This window comes from Gorilla gorilla, chromosome 5, assembly GCF_029281585.2.
Source record: "Gorilla gorilla gorilla isolate KB3781 chromosome 5, NHGRI_mGorGor1-v2.1_pri, whole genome shotgun sequence".
Taxonomy (NCBI): Eukaryota; Metazoa; Chordata; class Mammalia; order Primates; family Hominidae; genus Gorilla; species Gorilla gorilla.
Window position 1 is genome coordinate 338,364 of NC_073229.2, and position 18,002 is coordinate 356,365.

An 18,002-nucleotide genomic window follows, 5' to 3' on the forward strand; every position below is an offset into this window, starting at 1 on the left:
CACCGCTGTCTGTATGAACATGGAAATATCTACAAAGCTATCTGAATGAACATGGAAATATCTACACCGCTATCTGTTTGAACATGTAAATATCTACACCGCTATCTCCATGAAAATGGAATTATCTACAAAGCTATCTGCATATACATGGAAATATCTACACAGCCATCTCTTTACACATGGAAATAACTACACCACTATATCTATAAACACGGAAATATCTACACCGCCATCTGTATGAACATGGAAATATCTGCAACGCCATCTGTATGAACATATAAATACCTACAACACCATCTGTATTAAGAAGGTGATATCTACACCGCTATCTGTATAAACATGGAAATATCTACACCGCTGCCTGTATAAACATGGAAATATCAGCACCGCTATCTGTATGAACATGGAAATATCTACACCGCTACCTGCATGAACATGGAAATATCTACATCGCTATCTGTATGAACATGGAAATATCTACACCGCTATCTGTATGAACATGGATATATCTACACAGCCATCTGGATGAACATGGAAATATCTACACTTCTATCTGTATGAACGTGGAAATATCTACACCGCGATCTGTATGAACATGGATATATCTACACAGCCATCTGGATGAACATGGAAATATCTACACCACTATCTGTGTAAACATGCATACATCTTCACCGCAATCTCTATAAACATGGAAATATCTACACTGCTATCTGTATGAACATGGAAATATCTACACCGCTATCTGTATGAACTTGGAAATATCTACACAGCTATCTGTTTGAACACGGAAATATCTACACCGCTATCTGCTTGAAAATGGAAATATCTACACTGCTATCTGCATATACATTGAAATATCTACACAGCTATCTCTTTACACATGGAAATAACTACACCGCTATCTGTATGAACATGGAAATATCTACACCGCCATCTGTATGAACATGGAAATATCTGCACCGCCATCTGTATGAAGATATAAATATCTACACCACCATCTGTATTAAGATGGAGATATCTACACCGCTATCTGCATAAACATGGAAATATATACACCGCTATCTGTATAAACCTGGAAATATCTACACCGCTACCTGTATAAACATGGAAATATCAGCACCGCTATCTTTATGAATATGGAATTATCAGCCCCACTATCTGTATGAACATGGAAATATCTACACCAATATCTGTATGAACATGGAAATATCTACACCGCTATCTGTATGAACATGGAAATATCTTCACCGCCATGTGTATGAACCTGGATATCTCTACACAGCCATCTGGATGAACATGAAAATATCTACACCGCTATCTCCATGAACATGGAAATAGCTACACCGCCATCTGTATGAACATGCAAATATCTACACTGCCATCTGTATGAACATGGAAATATCTGCACCGACAGCTGTATGAACATATAAATAACTACAGCGCCATCTGTATTAAGATGGAGATATCTACACCGCTATCTGTATAAACCTGGAAATATCTACACCGCTATCTGTATAAACATGGAAATATCTACACCACTATCTGTATAAACATGGAAATATCAGCACCGCTATCTGTATGAACATGGAAATATCTACACCGCTATCTGTGCGAACATGGAAATATCTACCCCACTATCTGTATGAACATGGAAATAGCTACACCTCTTTCTGTATGAACATGGAAATAGCTACACCACTATCTGTATGAACATGGAAATATCTACACCGCTATCTGTGTAAACATGCATACATTTTCACCGCTATCTGTATAAAAATGGAAATATCTACACCGCTATCTGTATGAACATGGAACTTAAACAAATTTACAAGAAAAAAACAACCCCATCAAAAAGTGGGAAAAGGATATGAACAGACACTTCTCAAAAGAAGACATTTATGCGGCCAATAAACACATGAGAAAAAGCTCATCATAGGCTGGGCGTGGTGGCTCACGCCTGTAATCCCATCACTTTGGGATGCCAAGGCGAGTGGATCACAAGGTCAGGAGTTTGAGACTTGCCTGGCCACTATGGTGAAACTCTGTCTCTGCCAAAAACACACAAAAAAACTTTAGCCAGGCGTGGTGGTATATATCTGTAATCCCAGCTACTCAAGAGGCTAAGGCAGGAGAATTGCTTGAACCCATTAGGTGGAGGTTGCAGTGAGCCGAAATTGTGCCACTGCACTCCACCCTGGGTGACAGAGTGAGGCTGTCTCGAAGAAAAAAAAAAAAAAGGCTCATCACCCCTGGTCCAATGAGATACCATCTCGCGCCAGTTAGAATGGCAATCATTAAAAAGTCAGGAAACAACAGGTGCTAGAGAGGATGTGGAGAAATAGGAATGCTTTTACACTGTTGGTGGGAGTGTAAATTAGTTCAACCATTGTGGAAGACAGTGTAGCAATTCCTCAAGGATCCAGAACTAGAAATATCATTTGACCTAACAGTCTCATTACTAGGTACACATCCAAAGGATTATAAATCATTCTACTATAAAGACACATTCACACATATGTTTATTGCAGCACTATTCACAAGAGCAAAGACTAGGGACCAACCCAAATGCCCATCAATGATAGACTGGATAAAGAATATGTGGCACATATACACCATGGAATACCATGCAGCTATAAAAAAGGATGGATTAATGTCTTTTGCAGAGACATGGATGAAGCTGGAAACCATCATTCTCAGCAAACTATCACAAGAACAGAAAACCAAACACCACATGTTCTCACTCATAAGTGGGAGTTGAACAATGAGAACACATAGACACAGGGAGGGGAACATCACACACTGGGGCCTGTCAGTGGGTAGGAAGGAAAGAGGAGGGATAGGATTAGGAGAAATACTTAATGTAGATGACGAGTTGATGGGTGCAGCAAACCACGACAGCACATGTATACCTATTTCACAAAACTGCAAGTTCTGCAAATGTATCCCAGAACTTAAAGTGTATGTATGTGTGTATATATATATACACACAAATGTAAATGTAAATGTAAATAAATTGAAAATGGTAAAAATAGAAATATGTTTCCTACACAAATAGTGACATAATAAAGCAAGATAGAATGTATGTTTGAGTTAAAAAAAATTGCTTAGAAGACAACTTGAATTCCATTCCAAGGAACTAGTTTTCAAAAGTTTACAACCAGATTTCAGTTTGGCAAGAGGCAACAATGCTGTTTTGAAAATAATTTCTGAAAAGAGCTTCCCCAGCAGTTCCAAATGGCAGTCCTGATACAAGGAAGTAGGGGCAATTTTGTTACCACCAGGAACACTGAATTTATTTTCAGACCTTGAAATTCTGGGAGGCCCTCGAATAATAATCAACTACAATATTTTACTTTACATAGAAATATTGTTTTAATGTTAATATAAAAGCTTGTATATGAACTAAAATTGTCAATCTGCCACTTTTAAGAAAGAAGAATCCATTATGTCCCTAATCTATAGTGAGTTGATATGTTCCATAAGCAGTTCTGGAAGGAGGCTACACTTAGAGCATAAATTGGTATAGATCGCTTTGCTCTCACAGATAGCGACACAATATTTTCTGCTGAATGGGAAAAAGTTTGAAGGCATAAATCAAGATAAAGCAATCATCTGACAATGAATTACAAAGAGGCCCCATACCTTTTTCTTAGTGAACTCCATGTGACACATTGATTTTCCACTGAAGATAAAAGCCAAAATCATGTGTCATCAATAGAAAGCAAGCAAAACTATTTGGTTCAATATGTTATGGTACTTAACAAAAAAAACTTGCAGAGAAAAGACAAATCTAAAATGTTGCACATGATTCAAACAAGTCTGGATCAGAAGAGACATTTCAGAGGTCACTGCTAGAGAGTCAAGGATACATTAGAGAGAAATAAACTCCTGCTTTTTTGTTTATCTACTTACATACACAGATACTGTCTGATGAAGATGATTGATATCAGGTATGGTATTTGATGGTATAGTCATTTACAAAATAATTCATCCCTTATGATCTAATGCAATTTTCTTCATATTACACGTGTATATTTAAATACTTCCTTGTGAAGTGGAGGCTAGCCAGGCTGCTGTTAGCATATCCAGTACATTTCTGCAAATTCCAAAATGGCAAATCCCACAGTTGAAATTTCAACCTCTCTAGCGTCCCTCGGCTGGAGTGCATAATCACGGCAAAAGTCTGCAACATCAGAGGTGGCCGCCACAGACACAAAGTCTATGTTTCTCATTCCATTCTACCAAATCTATTCAGCAGTCTGGGTGAGGGGGCTTGGCAGTATCTATGAGCAGAAAGCATTCAAATGGCTGGTATATGTGCTTCCGGGGAAACTAAGGGGAAAAAAGAGAGAGGGAGGGAGGGAGGGAACAAGAAAGAAGAAGGAAACTCAAGGAGAGAGGAAGGGAAGGAGGCTGGCAAGAAGGGATGGAGGGAGCAAGGGAGGGAGGAATAAAGGAAGGAAGTTACACCAAGTTTCAAAACTGGCCACGGACTGAGAAGGATTAAGAGACAAACGGAATTGAAAGCACTTATGTTCATACTCGGTATTTTTCTTACCCATTCTTGCAAATTAGTAATTTAAAAATTTTCATTTCCACAAATCCACGTGTTTTCTTGTTCCTCTCTCTCCGCTCTTTTTCCTTCTTTCCTTCCTGCCTTTCTTCTTTCTTTTCAACGTAGGTTGTATAAATGTGTGAGAGCTATCACTAGTCTACATTAATCATCAGGATTTTCCTGTGTATTTCCAATTAAGATGACCCATAATAATATTCTACTGTAATTTTGGAGGGTCCAAAATACTAGATGGCATTTAGTGTTTTGGAAATCATGACAAGTCTAACAGGACTTTAAAAAACCTATCAAGACATCTGATGTGTTTTCTTGCCCATACACTCTTTAATGAGGTCTGCTTGACCCTTTCTTCTTCCCTTCTCTAGTCATGGGTTCTTCACACTGAAAACTAAGCTTTGCATCAGTGTTTGACGAACAGGTGACATAATAAACTGCAGTTACATTTTAAATTCAGCTCAAGATGGTAGATGAGAAATCTAAGATTGTGAAGTGAGATTTAGCATGCTGTTCAGTATGCAACAAATCTGAGTGTTGCTCACACAGGATTCATACCAACAGGCTCCTTCCAAAACCTTTCAATGCAAATTCTAGCAAATGCACACTTGGAAGAAAAATGTTCCATGAAGTTGTATATGTAAATTTATACTTTCAGCATTTATGTATATAATTTCAGGGGAAGTGGGATCAACTTAACATTATTAAACATAGTCCAATGATATTTACAACATAACTTCAGAAACATTTTATTACTAGAAGTATTTTAAAAAGGATGTACCATTTAGGATTTAAGACACACCCCACAAATGAAAAAACAAATGAGATTATAAACAACATTTTTAAAAAAATTATGCCATCTTTTCACTACAAAATCCTCCTGGGGGAAAAATATCTTTTCCTTCATTATTAAAGGATGTTATCAGAGCACAGTGGAATTCTTTCAGATTTAGTCAGAAGGTTCTCTGGAGTTGAGAGATCTATTGGAGAATATTTTCTTTGAAAGTCCATGTCCTTTCCCCAGGCCTACATCATATATAAATAAACATTTCAGAAAAGGGGCCATGTTAAGAAAAAGTGGGTTGAAGATTGTAAGACCTGGTTCCTGGGTGCCAAATAATTCACAAGTTGGAATAAGCTGGGTTTCTGTAACACTTCTCTATGACTGCCATTGATACTGAACTATGCCAAGGAACTAAGTCCTACCAAGGAAAAGCAGGAGGAAAACAGGTGTAAGAAAACATTTCCTGTCAGTGTGTCCAGAGATAGCATGAGTCAACAGCGGCTCCTCATGAAGCCATCGATTCGTAACACTGGAGTATCTAGAATGCATCTGGGTCGAATTATTAAAAAGAAAGTTCTTCTCAAGCTAGTTGTAATGGTAGCTAATTTAAAAAATTAATGTTCTGCGATTCTGATAAAAACCTATGTGGTGAACCAACAATAAAGGCGGCTGGAGATATTGGTATGAAATAGTTATTTTTCCTTATATACCTGGACGTTCATGTAAGAAATTATACTTTTGGAAGGTCTGTCATATTCTCAGTGTATAAGAGTTGAATCATTTTTAGAAGTTATTGTCAGAATTTTGCTTTAATAGTGCAGTAAAGTGTGCATTCTCTCTCCCTCATTTTCATTCAACAGCCTCTACAAATTGAGCCTGGCTCAAAGGTCTTTCCCTCTTGGAATATGACTCCTCCCCTGTCCCTCTACATAGGCTGTTCTATAACAAATTATTTTGCTGTCTTGATTTTTCAGAGACCTCATGCTAGTAGTAGAGAGTCAGGAGAAAGTGAGATGTCCTATATAAAAGGCCTGCTAGAAAAAGAAATCAGCACTGAGTTCTAAGGATACTGAACAACTTTTTAAAAAACAAGCAAGCCATATTAAACACATTAGTTACAACCAAATTAGATAAAACCATGAAAATTATCCAAGAAGAAAAAGTACATCACCTGTCTAGGTTTAAAATTGCTTAAGGCTGCCATCCAAGGACCATCTATGATAACAAATACAGTAGTCTGTATTGACACAAAGTTTTAGTGATAGACGTAATTACATTCTTCTGCTGGTGGTGTTCTAGAATAAATGGAATATCTGCTGATCAAATCTGAATGCATCCCATAATATTAGCATGTAGGATCCCAGATCTGCAGGCACTATCTCTTTCTCAGATCTACACTTTGAATATTATGTTAGTTAAAATGAGAAGTATGTTAGAAAATGTCTTTTACAAAAGAAATATTGGCTGAGTATGGTGGCTCATGCCTGTAATCCCAACACTCTGGGAGGCCAAGGTGAGAAGATCTCTTGAGCTCAAGAATTTGAGACCAGCTTGGGCAACATATCTATAAAAAATTTTAAAACTTAGCCGGTGTGGTGGTGCACACCTATAGGCACAGCTACTTCAGAGGCTGAATCAAGAGGATCACTTGAGCTTGGGAGTTTGAGGTTGCAGTGAACTATGAACATGGCACTGAACTCCAGTCTGGGCAACAGAGTGAGAACTTGTCTTCAAAAAAATAAAAAAGAAGAAAAAAATAGGAAATATTGTGTTCACATCTGCTATGGTACTCTTTCTTATATAAACTATTTCTTTGCAGTATTCTAGAGGATTTAAGACAAATTTACCACTGAATAATTTCATATGGTATATTATTGCATTAGTATAGTATGTTATTATATAATTAGTATAAGTGACCAGTGCTGCAACAACCACATTCCAAAAAGTATTGTGATCCTCCAAAATTACAATGTCTAAATGACATTATTCTCCTTCATGAGACCATTATACCTTAATTTTTCAGCACCATGAAAATCTACAAATGCCCTCTAAAATATATTTAGAAAACGTGGGGAAAAAATAGATACAGTTTCAGAAGATACATATATTTTGAAAATTAGCCTTTTTGGAATAAATTATTCTTTATGACATATAAATAAACACATTTTTCAGACTGGCGGGGTAACATTTGCATCAGTCAAAATAATTAGATTACTAAAACCTGTAATCTTATTAGAAAAATGGTTTATTCAGAGAATCATTGGAATTATTAGCCTTCAAGCTGCTATAGATTGAATCTGATCAAAATAATTAAGATAATATTATTTCATTTTTCAGTATAATATCTCCTTAGTATTTTTGTTTCTTATTTAATATGTGATTATATTTACTTCTGTGAATAATATGGATGAAGATCATTACAGTGTCAAGATCACTGGGTTCAGAGCACAGAAACCTCAAGTCTATTCTTTTTTCTTAAATACCTGTAAGACTTTAAAGAAGACAGAGTTTCTGGACTCTAATTTCTCTATCTGTAGAATAAATGGGTTAGACCAAATAACTCCTTTCTGCTTATAAATTTTCTAATTATATGACTGAGCTTACACCTGGAAAACAGTCTATCTCCTGTATAAATTAATGATAGAAATGAAAACCACCACGTTTCATGAAATTAACCACATAAATATCAACATCAACTGCTCAGAAGGACTTAAGTGCAAGTATCACAGGAATTCTGAAGCACAGAGAACTAAATATAAGAAATGTAACACTCTTCGTATTTTCAAAGAAGATTTTAATAATATATGTAAACACAGTAACCTGTTCATAAGAAAAAAGAAAAGGGACGTCTTAGCATATTCAGGGTTCAACCAAAACTACTACTGGAATGTAAATCAAAGTAATATTCACCTAACTGTCATAATTGGCATGAATAATTTTAAGTAAAACACTTTTATTTGATATTAAATGTGAACAATAAGCCAAAACAGAGAAAATTAATCAATTGATCATTTATTGAAACTGAAATAAAAATATATAATTATTGAAGCCTCTTATATACATAAACCAATCATTGCTTAAATGAGCTGACATACTAGCTCCATAGTTTTATGTCACTAAGGAACTCTTTTGAACACAATAAAGAAACCAGAATTGAGCACAAAGAATGATGAACTGGGAAGTTCATGGCTTTCTATCTACTAATTAGGAGTACAATCATTCAGTCAAACAGCCACTCAACAAACATTTAGCATACAGCTTCTGGATACCAGGTACTGGTGTAGGTGCTAGAGCAACAAGGAAATAGTCCCTGCATTCAGTGAGCTCACAGGCAAGTAAACAAGTAAGTATAAAGACTGCATGACTGATTGGGAGTGGTGGTTCGTGCCTGTAATCCCAGCACTTTGGGAGGCCAACGTGGGCAGATCACGAGGTCAAGAGATCGAGACCATCCTGGCCAACATAGTGAAACCCCGTCTCTACTAAAAATACAAAAATTAGCTGGGCACGGTGGTGCACGCCTGTAGTTACTTGGGAGGCTGAGGCAAGAGAATCAGTTGAACCTGGAAGGTAAAGGTTGCAGTGAGCTGAGATCACACCACTGCACTCCAGCCTGGTGACAGAGTGAGACTCTGTCTCAAAAAAAAAAAAAAAGACTCCATGATAAATGTGTATCTACAAAGGGCACAAAGGAATGAGTAGCTAATCCCCAAAGCCATATGGAGCAGTCAGTATAAGCTTCAGGAAAAGAAACTGAAGTAAAAAGCTAACCTGAATCTGAAAAAAATGAGTAGGTATTTTCCAAGCACGTTTCAGGGGAAAAGTTGCAGGATGCAGAAGTCCTCCCAAGTACAAAAAGAGAATGAACTCTGGACAACTGGCAATTTATGGCACACAGGAATCAGTAAATGTAGGGATGAGAGGCACACAGAAACATGGGCAAAAACAGGAATTTTGACTTTATTCCATAAATCATGGAAAGCCACCAATGGGTTTTAAGTAATAAAATACTAAGACCAGGTTTGCATTTTAGAAAGATCAATTTGATTTCAGTGAGGAGGTCCAAAAATGAGAGCAGCAAGGCCAGATAGAAGTCCTGCTGCAACTAGCTATGGTTAGAGATGCAGACCAAAACTAAGGTGAAATCATTTAGAAGAAAGAACGTGGATATAAGAGCCATTGGTTTGGCCTCTCCACATCATTTTTTTATTTTATTTTCATTTATTTATTTATTTATTTTTTGAGACAGAGTCTCGCTCTGTCACCCAGGCTGGAGTGCAGTGGCGTGATCTTGGCTCACTGCAAGTTCTGCCTCCCGGGTTCACACTATTCTCCTGCCTCAGCCTCCCGAGTAGCTGGGACTACAGGCACGCGCCACCACGCCCAGCTAATTTTTTCTATTTTTTAGTAGAGATGGGGTTTCACCGTGTTAGCCAGGATGGTCTCGATCTCCTGACCTCGTGATCCACCCACCTCGGCCTCCCAATGTGCTGGGATTACAGGCTTGAGCCACCATGCCCAGCTGGCCTCTCCACATCTTTACTGTTATACTGATAACATGGGGATGAAAATAAATATTATTTGTATTTAAACTATTATTGTTATGTGAAAATTAAACAAATAACATACTATGATAACATCAGAGGTTCAAGAAATATTAAGTCTTGAAAATAGGAAAGATGAAAGGAAGGAAACAGGGAGTGGGGAGGAAAGTAGGAGAAAGGAGAGAATATAGGAATGAGAGAGGAGGAAAATAATAAGAAAGAAGTAGAAAGCTAGGTACGGTGGCTCATGACTGTAATCCCAGCGCTTTGGGAGGCCGAGTCAGGCAGATCACAAGGTCAGGAGTTCAAGACCAGCCTGGCCAATATGGTGAAACCTTGTCTCCACTAAAAATACAAAAATTAGCTGGGTGTGGTGGCAGGCACCTATAGTCCCAGCTACTCGGGAGGCTGAGGCAGGAGAATCACTTGACCCTGGGAGGCAGAGGCTGCAGTGAGCTGAGATCACACCACTGCACTCCAGCCTGGGTGACAGAGAAAGATGCTGTCTCAAAAAAAAAAAAAAAGAAAAAAAAAAAAGAAAGAAGTAGAAAAAGATATAGTATTTCTTAATCAGCAGAAGCTACTCTTATTTTTCAATACTCTACCTTTCTAATGTATCACTGACAAGGAAAGGTCTTGAATAATTGACTGAAGTCAGAATAGGTAAGGCACTCTACCTGTGGATACATGAGAGGCCTTAAAAAGTTCATGGAAAATGTATATTATGAAAAAAACTATGCAAAGGTTTCAATTTTGGCAGCAAAATAAACTCATACTAATTTATTATAGCATGTTTGAACAGGATCTAGTTTGAGACAGTAAGAAGGAGTAGACATTAGTTTGAAAAGAGCCCCTAGCAGAGCAATGTAAATTCTGCTAAAATTGAAGCAAGAACAAACATTAGATTATGATGAAGCTTGAGTGAAAGAATGGTGAAATCACTGATGCTTTACAAGAAGCTTGAGGGGACAATGCACCAAAGAAATCAGTAGTTCACAAGCGGACAGCTTTTTTAAAGAAGAAACGAGATGATGTGGAAGATGAAGTCCACAGGGACAGATCATCCATATCAATTTGCAAGGAAAAAAATTAATCTTGTTTGTGCCCTAATTGAAGAGGACTGATAATCAACAGCACAAACAATAGCCAACATCATAGACATCTTAATTGGTTCAGCTTACACAGTTCTGACTAAAAAATTAAAGTTGAACCAACTTTCCACTGCATGGGTGCCAAAAGTGTTGTGCTCAGATCAGCTGCAGACAAGAGGAGAGCTCTCAATGGAAATTTTAAAGAACTAGGGTCAAGATCCTGAAGGATTTCTTTGAAGAATTGTAACAGAAGATAAAACATGGCTTTCCCAGTATGATCCTGAGGGCAAAACACAATCAAAGCAATGGCTACCAAAGGTGGAAGTGGTCCAGTCAAAGCTAAAGGGGATCACTCAAGAGCAAAGGTCACGGCAACAGTTTTTTGGGGACATTCCAGGCATTTTGCTTGTTGACTTTGTGGAAGGTCAAAGAACAATAATATCTGCATATCATGAGAGTGTTTTGAATAAGTTAGCCAAAGTTTTAGGGCAAAATACCTGGGAAAGCTTTAGCAGACAGTCCTCTAACACCACAATGTTTCTGCTCATTCCTGTCATCAAGCAAAGGCAATTTTGTGAGAGTCTCAATGGGAAATTGTCAGGCATCCACCTTACAGCTCTGATTTGGCTCCTTCTGACTTCTTTTTGTTTCCCAATCTCAACAAATGTGGAAAGGGCACCCATTTTTCTTAAGTTAATAATGTATAAGAGACTGCATTGACATTGTTAAGTTCCCAGGACCATCAGTTCTTTAGGGATGAAAACCGAAGATCACATTTTCAATGTTTATCTTTTAACTTCATTTTTCCACAAACTTTTTGAAGTTTCTCCATACAAATGTCTCCATACAAATGAGCACTTGCAAAATAAGCAGAGAGTCTCATTCAATGGACAGAAAGTTCTGTGCCATCTAAAAATTATCTTAAGCAAGTTCAATGTGTAGCAACAGACTGTATTGATAAATATCAGTTAGTTTGACTTCTGCAATGACCATGATGGAGTAACAAGAACTAGACTTTCTCTCCCTCCTGAAACAACCAAAAAAATGGCCAAAATGTATGCCACAAAAGTTTGCAAGACCCTGTAAAGTCAGTCTCAAACAAGGTGAGCCTATCAACGGCCCTAATTTATGCCTGGAGAAAGTTTTCCAGCCCACTACTCCAGGAGAAAAGCCCAAGAGGAGCCCATTGTTCTCCCTGAGCTGAGGGGACAGAGCTGAGAGTCCACAGAAACCATGTTGACATGAGCTCTCAGGACAAGGTTTCCGAGAAGAAGGGGCTGCACAGAAAGAGAACTCCAGAGCTCTGCAAAGGGTCCCCCTAAAGTACATAGCTAAGTAATTGTTAGGACAGGCCTAGAGAAAAGTACCTACGGTTGGGGAAACAACACCCAGATAAGATGAAAAGTAACAGTACACATGCTCACCAAGGTCCAGTAATAGTGCTTATTTTATCAGCCAAACCAGAAACACCTCAAGATTCCCAGGGATACCCAGAAGGATCTTGCCTCACTAGTTGGGAGTGATTAGCTCTAAAATGAGAACTGGTCTGATCCCACCTAATGAATTTTTAAAGCAAGACCAAAAAGAGTCAAACTCTTTCCAACTAAACTTAAATACATACCAATACAAAGATCAAGAATATTTATATATACTTCCAGCACTCAATAAGATAAAAGTCACCATATCTGACATCCAGACACAGTTTAGCAGAGACACAACAGTAACAACAAAAGACAGAAGAACGTGGCTCATAAGAAGGAGAAAAATCACTGAGTCAGAACTGATCCAGAGTAAATCAAGGTGCCAGAGTTATCAGTTAAGAACATTCAAATGCTTATTGAAACAGTATTCTATATGTTCTAAAATAGAGACATGCAAGATACACTAAAGGAGGCTGGGCGCAGTGGCTCACGCCTGTAATCTCAGCATTTTGCGAGGCCGAGGCAGGTGGATCACGAAGTCAGGAGTTCAGGACCAGCCTGACCAATATGGTGAAATCCCATCTCTACTAAAAATACAAAAATTAGCGGGGCATAGTAGCATGCGGCTGTAGTCCCAGCTACATGGTAGGCTGATAGCACATTAGTCATTAAAGAAGAAAAGATAGACACCTCTCAAAATAAAATAGAGAGAGAAAATAAATTTTTAAAAAACATGAACAGAGCAATAGTAGACAGTAAATTTCAAGTAACTGAATTTACGTGTAATCTCAGTTCCCAAAGGAGAGGAGAGGGAAGATGTGAAAACATTTGGGACTTTGAGTCAGGCAAAGCTTTCTTTGATATGACCCCACAGCATGATTTATATAATAATATATTGATAAGAAGAACTCATCCAATTTAAAAAAAAGAATCTGCTCTTCAAAAGAATCTATTAAGAGACTGAAAAGACAAGCTGCAGGCTGGGAGAAAATATTTGCAATTCATATATCTGATGAAAGGCTTGCATCAAAAATATATTTTAAAAGCTCAAAATTTAATAATGAAAAACAAACAACCCCATTTAAAACTTGGGTGAAAGACTGGAACAGACATTACAAAGTAGACATTTGTTTGGTAAATAAGCACATATGCTCAACATAATTAATGCTTAGGGCAATGCAAATTAAAACCAAAATGAGACGCCACTATCTATTTTTAAATAGCTAAGATTAGCATGACTGATAACAGCCAAGCACTGGCTTGGATGTGGAGAAGCTGAAACTCTCATACACTGCTGATGGGAATACAAAAAAGTGTAACCTTTGAAAAACAGTTTAAGAGTCCCTTAAAAAGTTAAACATACTTCTGCCGTAAGACTCAGCCATTGCACTCCTGGGTATTTACCCAAGAGAGATAAAAGTAGGTGTTCATATAATGATATCAACACAAATGTTCATAGCACATGTATTCATAATAGCCCAAACTAGAAACAGTCTAAATATCAATCAATACATTAATGAATTAACTTGCTTTCTCCGAATTAATTATGGATACATACTATAACATGAATGAATCTCAAAATAACTATACTAAGTGAAACAAGGCAGACTCTAGAGGTAAAACATGCAGAGAAAAAAACATAAAATGTCAGACAAAAAAGTGCATAGTGTAAAATTTTATTTATATACATTTTTTGACTGTATAAATTACTGTCCAGTGACAGAAAGCAGTTTGGTGGTTTTTAAGGGCCAGGAATGAGGGGCCAGAGAAATGTATTATAAAGAGGCATCAGGAAACTGGAGGTGAAGTATATTTCCATCACCTCGATTGCGTGCTGATGGTTTCTAAACTTTCAATATTTTTAGTTTATTATATGTTATACAAAATAAAGCTTGTAATAAAAATCAAAAGATTGAGCCGTCCTTATTTTCTCTATAAAAGAGCAGAATTCTCCTTTTAGAGATTTGGAAAGATTATTAAAAGATAAGTTACAAAATACAGTACCTGACACGTATAAAATATTAAATAAATACTAGCCATGCTTAATTATTTTGTTTTAAGTCTATATGAGTCAAGTTTTAGTAGAAATATGGGCTAGAAAAAAAAAACAGAAAGCGGGACTCTGTGATCCGACTTGGGCTTATAGAACAGACTGCACTAGTTTGTTCTCATGCTGCTAATAAAGTCATACCCAAGACCGGGTAATTTAGAAAGGAAAGAGGTTTAAGGAACTCACAATTCCACATGGCTGGGGAGGCCTCACAGTCACGGCAGAAGGCAAAAAAGAAGCAAAGGCACATCTTAAATGGTAGCAGAGAAGAAAGCTTGTGTAGGGAAGCTCCCATTTTAAAAGCATCAGATCTCGTGAGACTTATTCGCTACCAGGAGAACAGTAGGGGGAACCCGCCCCTATGATTCAATGATCTCCACCTGACTCCATCCTTGACATGCGGGGATAATTACAATCAAGGTGAGATTCCGGTGGAGACACAGCCGAATCATATCAATGACTAATGAGAGTTACGTCCAGAACCTAATGAAAACCTGTCTGAGGCCACATTCCCTGTAAAGCAGATTTCAGATAGAGATTTGTGTAGAGAACATTTAACTGGGTAAAATCCTAGGAGCCAACAACTGTGGCGAAAAAGCTGAATTGGACAAAGGGATTTGAGATGTGAGGCAGTCACAACAAATACCTCAGCTAATCTCAAGGGGGAGCTGAGAAGCAGGGGTGACCCTTCAGAGTTGCCCTAAATTGAGGCAGGAGTATGGAGTTTTAATACCTTTCACTGGCCATTCTTCAGATACGAGTTGTCCCCAAGGATGGACATCAGCTTGACAAGTTATTAATTAGATCTCCTGAGAATAAATTCTAGAGAGAATCAGCTGAGAGGCATGATTTGCCAACACTCCCAAGAGCTGGGCAAACTTCAGTTTTGAGGGAGGATTTGGGTCACACACAAAAGTCTCCACAACCAATTATTCATGGGAAATTCTATGTAGGCAGAGCTATTTCATGGCCAGTTAATCAAAACTACATAATCTATTTGGTTAAGCAAAAGAAATTAAAAAGATAAAATAAAAGCTATATATTAACACTCAAAAGTTTTTAATGCATTTGCCTTGCATTTCATATGTTTTGCCTTGCATTTCATATGTTTTGCCTTGCATTTGTTTATTTGCTTTCAAGAACCTTTAGAGAACAATAATTACTAATATAATATGGAGTAGCACAGCATAGACGAGGGAAGCTAACTCTCTCCCTTTTCCCAGAACCTGGAACAGCTAAAGATCCTAAGCATTGTCAGCTTTGGTATCTGACATAGTTTGGATGTTTGTCCCCTTCAAATCTCACGTTAAAATGTGATCCCCAATGTTGGAGAGAGATGCCTCCTGAATGGCTTGGTGCTGTCCTCTTGGTAATGAATGAGTTCTTACCCTGTGAGTTCATGCGATATCTGGTTGTTTAAAAGAGACTGACACCTCCTCCCTGTCTCTCTTGCTTCCTCTCTCACCATGTGATATGCTGGTTTCCCTTCACCTTCCACCATGATTGGAAGGTTCCTGAGGCCCTCCCTGGAAGCAGGTGCCAGTACTATGCTTCATGTACAGCCTTCAGAACAAGAAGCCAAATAAACCTCATTTCTTTATTAATTACCCCACCTCAGGTATTTCTTTATAACAATGCAAATGGGCTAACAGAGTATCATTCATGGACAGTGAGTGTATTAGTCAATTTTCATGCTGCTGATAAAGACATACCCAAGACTGGGTAATTTATAAAGAAAAAGAGGTTTAATGAATTCACATATCTGCACCGCTAGCTGTATAAATATGGAAATATCTTCACTGCTACCTGTAAAAATATGGAAATATCTACAGCGCTACCTGTATAAACATGGAAATATCTACACCGCTATCTGTATAAACATAGAAATATCTACACCGCTATCTCTATAAACATGGAAATATCTACAGCGCTATCCGTATGAACATGGAAATACCTACACCGCTATCTGTATAAACAAGGAAATAACTACACCGCCATCTCTATAAACATGGATATATTTACAGGGCCATCTGTATAAACACGGAAATAACTACACCGCTATCTGTATATACATGGAAATATATACACCGCTATCTCTATAAACATGGAAATATCTACACCATTATCTGTATAAACATGGAAATAACTACACCTCTATCTCTATAAACATGGAAATATCTACACTGCTATCTGCATAAACATCGAAATATCTAAACCGCTACCTGTAAAACAGGGAAATATCTACACCGCTATCTCTATAAACATTGAAACATCTACACTGCTATCTTTATAAACATTGAAATACCTACACTGCTATTTGTATAAACATGGAAATATCTACAACGCTATCTCTATAAACATGGAAATAACTACACCGCTATCTCTATAAACGTGGAAATATCTACACCACCATCTGTATGAACATGGAATTATCTACAACGCCATCTGTATGAACATTGAAATATCTTCACCGCTATTTGTATAAACATGGAAATATCTACACCGCTATCTGTATATACATGGAAATATCAACACCGCTATCTCTATCAACATGGAAACATCTACACCGCTATCTCTATAAACATGGAAATACCTACACCGCCATCTGTATCGACATGAAAATATCTACACCGCCATCTGTATAAACATGGAAATATCTACACTGCTATCTGTATTAAGATGGAAATATCTACACCGCCATCTATATAAACATGGAAATATCTACACCGCCATCTGTATGAACATGGAAATATCTACAGTGCAATTTCTATAAAGATGGAAATATCTACACCGCAATCTGTTTAAACATGGAAATATCTACACCTCTATCTGTATTAAGATGGAAATATCTACACTGCCATCTCTATAAAGATGGAAATATCTACACCGCCATCTGTATGAACATGGAAATATCTACACCGCTATCTGTATATACATGGAAATATCTACACCGCAATCTCTATAAAAATGGAAATATCTAAACTGATACCTGTAAAACAGGGAAATATCTACACCGCTATCTCAATAAACATTGAAATATCTACACTGCAATCTTTATAAACATTGAAATACCTGCACTGCTATTTGTATAAACATGGAAATATCTACAACGCTATCTCTATAAACATGGAAATAACTACACCGCTATCTCTATAAACGTGGAAATATCTACACTGCCAACTGTATGAACATGGAAATATCTACAACGACGTCGGTATGAACATTGAAATATCTACACCACTATCTGTATAAACATGGAAATATCTACACCGCTACCTGTATAAACATGTAAATAACAGCACCGCTATCTGTATGAACATGGAAATATCTACACCGCTATCTGTATGAACATGGAAATATCTACACCGCTATCTGTATGAACATGGAAATATCTACAAAGCTATCTGAATGAACATGGAAATATCTACACCGCTATCTGTTTGAACATGAAAATATCTACACCGCTACCTGCATGAAAATGGAAATATCTACAAAGCTATCTGCATATACATGGAAATATCTACACAGCTATCTCCTTACAC